The following is a 6,383-nucleotide window of genomic DNA, read 5'->3' on the forward strand; positions in this document are numbered from 1 at the left end:
CTCAGAGCCTGGAGCCTGTTTCAGATTCTGTGTCTCCCTCTCTCTCTGCCCCTCCCCCGCTCGCACTCTTTGTCTCTCTCTCTCTCAAAAATAAATAAACATTGAAAAAATTTATAAAAGCTTGACTCGAGTTGCCTTGTGGTCTCATATCCTGGGTTATTCTATCTTCTTAAAGAGACAATTGAGCTAAAGTGTTGGGCTTTGATATGGAGGTTAAGTGTGTTACTACAGGTCAGCAGTCAAGGAATTTGCACTGTTTTCTTTTTTTTTTTTTAGGTTTATTATTTATTTTTGAGAGAGAGGGAGAGAGAGAGAATGCAAGTGGAGGAGGGGCAGAGAAAGAGGGAGAGAGAGAATCCTGAGCAGGGCTACGTGCTCTCGGCACAGAGCCCCACGTGGGGCTCGATCTCACAAATCACGAGATCGTGACCTGAGTCGAAATCAAGAGTCGGTCGCTTGACTGACTGAGCCACCCAGCCACCCCTGCACTATTTTATTCTCAAAGGAGGTACATGATAGAGGGCAAAGAATCTGTGGAAGAACAATCTTGACTTGAATTAGCTGTAGGTACATTTTGAATTGGAAGAGATCTATATCCTTATGTATAGCTGTTCTGTTCTTCTAGGCAGCACCCTTGTGCATGTTATGCAAGCTTCATATGTCAGACTGGGTAACAACAGATGCGTTTTCTCTGTTTCAATTCTTACAGCGCAGCTATTTTCAGAAGGCAGGAAGTTGGATTGGGGGGTGGTCTTTGGATAGTCATGTCTTCAAGTATTTTAACTTTGTCCGACCACTCCTCGTCCACTACATGAACTCACAGCCAGTGGGTGAGACCAGCATTAAAGAAACGAAACACAAATAAATATCTTGCTCTGGCTCAAAGTTCAGCCTCAGACTACCAGTACGGCTAAAATAAATACAAATGACTCCAAAACGCTCTGGAAATTAACACGGGTCTTAACTCCATCACTTTTAAGGGAGAGGTGAGATTTAGATTACTGAGCTATAGGATGATTAGCCTACCTTTGTAAACATCTCCAATATATAGATCTGGCCTCACAAAGTCCATGCTTTATGGTCTCACTTTCTTCTTTTCTTCCCCTCCATCTCACACCCCTGCAAACTCAAGCCCACCATTCTCAACCCTTCACTTTATTCCCCCCCACCCCAGTCTTTTTGTATGTAGGGTGACGTGCTCTGCTTGTTCTGGCTCCCATTCTCCTGGACCCCAACACGTTTCCTACAGAGTTCAGCCCAGCAGAGGTCTGTTAGCTGTCTGGGTCATTAAAGAATCCTCCCTTCCTTGAAGGAAGGCTTCAAATATTTGTAACACAATATTATAATACTTTAGCCCTGGCTGACAAAAAAATTCTAAAATTACCAGTTGTGGTAAGTGCAGTTGCATTATCTTAACTCTCTTCGTGCTGTTTTGTTTTGGGTTTGGAAGCAAAGATGAAAGGTGTAAAAAAATGATGAATCATTTTGGAAGCAGACGGATGACTATGGCCCATCTCTGTGCCCAACTGGTCATGCAGTCTCCTCTCTGGGTCACAGTCTCACATTCACAAGCTTCAACCACATGCCCTTGATAGTAAGGAAAAGGCAGATGGACCCTATGGTCTCTGCACTCTCCCCCCATTCTTCCCAAACTTTGTGAGTAAAAATTTGAACTGACGGTCTAGCTCATGGTTTGACACGGGTTCTCCCAATGAGACAGGGTATATAAAAAAAAAAAGTCATGATTCCCCTATCCTTGAAGATACAAGAACTCTGGCCGCCATGACCAGGCACATGCGATGTGTCCTCATTTCTTTTTGGTGTTCTAGAAGCAGCCTGAGAGAGATGAGTCTGTGGTCAGGCCTGGGTTACTGTGGTTACAGAGAGATAAGCTCTTTCCAGAGTTGATTGCTCAGCTCTGCTAAAGAAGGTAACAAGTCACCAGCAGCAGTCACGTGTAGTCAGAGAAAGGGCTCAGCGGCACCTGAGTTTCATGATGTATACATATTTAATTATATACATAATGCACGAATGCTTTCCCTTTGTAAAATATTTGGACAGTGTGCAAGGTTTCAGAGCAATAAGTGAAAGTTCCCTTTCCTTCCCCCTCTTCCCATCTTATTCCTTTCCCCAGAGGTAACCATTGTGGCTTTGATATGACTCCTTCCAACACAACATATACTCACATAGTTTTATATTCTACCTTACTAGCCATCAAAGAAACGCAAATGAAAACAATTGACAAGGGATACCTTCCTTCTTATCATATTTTCTCTGCCAGACAAGAAGAAAAATATCCAGGGTTGGTAAGGGCTTGGGGAAGGAGTTGCCAGTCGGAGCAGTTGTTCTAGAAGTTGATTTGGTCACATAAGTGCATTGAGACTTTACGTCAGTAGGGTCAGGGTCAGTTAGGAGATTGAAAGCGCACAGGTTATTTGAACAAGAAAGATTTAATCAAAAGACATGTTGGGGCACTTGGGTGGCTCGGTCGGTTGAGCGTCCAGCTTCGGCTCAGGTCAGGATCTCACGGTCCGTGGGTTCGAGCCCTGCGTCGGGCTCTGTGCTGATGGCTCAGAGCCTGGAGCCTGCTTCAGATTCTGTGTCTCCCTCTCTCTCTGCCCCTCCCCTGCTCACACTCTGTCTCTGTCTCTGTCTCTCTCAAAAATAAACATAACCCCCTCCCCCCCCAAAAAAAGAAAACTATTGGTGGTGTTGGTGAGTGTGTCCTAGAAGTGTGCGTGGAGCTAGTCTGTGAGGGCTGCTGGTTTCCCAAGTCGCATTAAAAAATTGAGAACTGGGACCCAAAAAGGAAGTGTCTTCCTGGTCCTGCTGTCTTGCGGTATTCGTCTAGTGCCCTCCACTGACAAGCCTATCACGTGCCCACCCAACAGCAGAGATAGGTTTGCAGGGTCCAGTTCCAGGGTCAGAAAGCAGGGGTCAGTTTGGATCTGAGAGACGAGAAATTGATAACTGGCACACATTTTAACCTCTGGATTCCATTTTGTAAAATTTAAGGGAATAATTTAAAATATGCGTAAGTATGTAACTGAAGAACGGTGATGGCAGTATAGGGAAAAAATGCAAACGAGCTCAATGTTCGAAGATGGAGAACAGCGTGAGCAAAATAGTGGCTCATTTATAAAATGCGGACATATTCATTTATTATCATGAAAAATGTTTATATTATTAGGTGAAAAAGTATGTTAATAACAACTTTTATATTATGGCCCATTAAAATATTCATATACATATATTCATGTACGCATAAAAAGTTTTTGAAAGGTTTAGTATCTTTTTTTTAAAGACATCTTATTCGTCAACTTCTTGATACAGTATCTGGTTGTTCAGTAAACATTTACGGAACAGATGTATTGTTTTGGTTTCTGAAGGCTGCTACAACAAATTAGCACACGGTCGATGGCTTAAAATATCAGCCATTTAGGGGCGCCTGGGTGGCTCAGTCGGTTGAGCGTCTGACTTCAGCTCAGGTCACGATCTCACGGTTCGTGAGTTCGAGCCCCACGTCAGGCTCTGGGCTGATGGCTCAGAGCCTGGAGCCTGCTTCCGATTCTGTGTCTCCCTCTCTCTCTGCCCCTCCCCCATTCATGCTCTGTCTCTCTGTCTCAAAAATAAATAAACATTAAAAAAATTTTTTTTTTTAATTAAAAAAAAAAATATCAGCCATTTATTCCCACACTCTGGACACTATATATCTAAAATCAAGGGCCATACCCTCTCTGAAGGTTCCAGAAGAGACACCTTGCTTATCTCTCCCAGCTTCTGGAGGCTCCAGACATTCCTTGGCCTGTGGCTGTATCTCTCCATTCTCTTCTCTGCCTTCACACGGCTTTCTCCTCTGTCTATGGTTCTCCTCTCCTTATGGGAACAATTGTCCCGGGAGTTAGAGCCTAGCAGATAATCCAGACTGATTTCATTTTGAGATCCTTAATGTAATTACATTGGCAAAGAACCTTTTCCACATAAAGGCACATTCACAGGCTCTGGGCAGATACATCTTTTGGAGAAGTGGTGAGCACCATTCAACCCACTACATGTATGAATGAATACATTTTGTAGTGATTTCCTTGGGTGGTAGGATTAATGCATAATCTAAGTTTTCTTTTCTTCTCCTTCTCCTCCTCCTTCCTCTTCTTTACCAGTATTTTTATGATTTTTATGCACAGATCTTTTTAAAAAATTTTAATGTTTACTGACTTTTGAGAGAGAGAGAGAGAGAAAACAGGGAGGGGCAGAGAGAGAGGGAGACACAGAATATGAAGCAGGCTCCAGGCTCTGTACTATTAGCTCAGAGCCCAACGCTGAGCCCACGAACCATGAGATCGTGACTTGAGCTGAAGTCGGACGCTTAACCGACTGAGCCACCCAGGTGCCCTGCAGAGATCTTTATGTTACTTTTTAAATAAGTAGAAAATGAAAAAGTACTTGGGGTATGAAAATTACTGAGAAAATCCTGAGAAGTCCTGAGTTCATCATCTTAAAGATATGGTTGAACCCATAGTTCACAAAACCCTGAACAGCTGTACCCACCTGGGGAAAGAAACAGGAGGAGAAAATAAAAAGGCTCAGGAGAAGGGGCACATTCATCCCAGAATACCTACGTTCATTTATGCCTCGGGACAGACCTGAAGAGCTCCCAGCTGAAAGCTGGACCTAGGGAAGCTGGGAAGCAGGAATCCCGGCCTGGCCTTCTGGGCATCCGAGTTGAGCAACCTTGTGGTCTGTGCAACACTCACTATTTGGAGCCACAGACCAAGTTTTTTGTTCTTTTTCAGTGCAGCCCTGCCCCTCCTCCTTTTTCTCCTTGTTCTCTTGCTCTGATTCATTGATGAATTCCTAAGGGAGATGTTGTTCCATTAAAACAGGAAAGTCTGTGCTGTCGAAAGGCATTTTAAAATGCTCCTGTCTTCTTTCACCGAGAGAGGCGATCTTTCCAAAAAGAAAGGAAAACAAGGGAGTTTGGGCATAATCACCTTTTTTATTTCTCTTAAAGCATGTTTTATTTCCAGCCTCTTTTGAAAACCAATCGGTTTTTTGCTCTTAAGCTTAAAGTTTAAAGCTAGGCTAAAACATGGATGAGTATCCAATGCTGAGTTCAACATTTTATCTTCTGGGTAGGAGATACATTTTTAAAAATTAGGTTAATTAAAAATAACCGTTGCCTATCGATGTAAAGAAAAGGAGAGCATTTATCACGAATGTTAAGTCATCGTTTGAGTTCATATTGACCCGTAGTGATGTTAACGCAATGAGGTGTCAGTTAACATACTATGAATGAATAATAATGAATGAATGAATACCTGAAATGTAAGAACAGACCATGCTTTTTTTAAAAAAAATGGTTACTTATTTTGAGAGAGAGCGCGCGCACAAGTGAGTGGGGGAGGGACAGAGAGAGAGAGAGAGAGAGAGAGAGAGAGAATCCAAAGTAGGCTCCACACTGAGCGCAAGCCTGACACAGGGGATCAGTCTCACGACCTGAGCCAATGTCAAGAGGAGGACGCTTAACCAACTGAGCCACTCACACGCCCCAGATTATGCTTCTTTTTCATCATGGAAATATTTTTATTTTATGAAAAAAGAGTGAGCATTAAGGTGGGTATCTTGGGTATCTGCAGTTAAGGTGTATGTCTTGGATGACCCATTCAAGGAAGTTCGCTTCAACCAACTTAACGAAACCTATACCCTTCATGGACTGACAGAAACACGGGCGGCACATATTGAGGCCACATTTCCTGATCGGACTGTGCTGGTTTGAACAGATGTGACAAGAGTGAGAACCCCGGCCACATTTTCTCCGATAACTCCAGTAGAGTCGCCGGTGACCCATTTTGCTTTCTTGGATGTAATGAGGCAAAAACATACCATGCTTTTTAAACTAGGGCAGGGGTTGGTGATTTTTTTTTTTTTTTCCTGTTAAGGGCCGGATAGTAAATATTTTAAGCTTTGTAGGCCAGATGGTCTCTGATGCAGTGATTCAACTCTGCCATTGTAGTAGGAAAGCAGCCACAGGTAATAGCTAGGTTAAGGAGCATGGAGCATTTATTGGAGCATTCCAATAAAACTTTATTGACAAAAACCGGCGGTGGGCCAGATTTAGTCCATGGGTGGTAGTTTGCTAACCCCTGAGAGAGAAGCTCAGAGAATTGCAATAGTATACCGATAATCGTGGCTCTCCAGAACCGGAGAAAGCAGATTTTGATCTGCTCTGTTGTTTCCTCATAAGAAGGAAATGCCAACATATTGGCAGATCTATGTGCTTTTTTTGGAAGATTAATCTGGCTTAAATGGTGAGTGATGTAAAAGGAAGAACGAGAAAATGAACCCTTATATTTGTGAAATGAATGGTTCGATTCTCAGAAACC

General features: G+C 43.0%; 1 pseudogene; it reads right to left on the bottom strand.

Annotated features, from left to right (window-relative positions):
- Positions 1-5,608: 5,608 nt before the first annotated feature.
- On the bottom strand, positions 5,609-5,848 carry LOC132688519 (small ribosomal subunit protein uS14 pseudogene; annotated as a pseudogene).
- Between the last annotated feature and the right edge of the window lie 535 nt (positions 5,849-6,383).

The sequence above is a fragment of the Panthera onca genome, chromosome E1 (assembly GCF_046562875.1).
Source record: "Panthera onca isolate mPanOnc1 chromosome E1, mPanOnc1 haplotype 2, whole genome shotgun sequence".
In the NCBI taxonomy this organism is placed as follows: Eukaryota; Metazoa; Chordata; class Mammalia; order Carnivora; family Felidae; genus Panthera; species Panthera onca.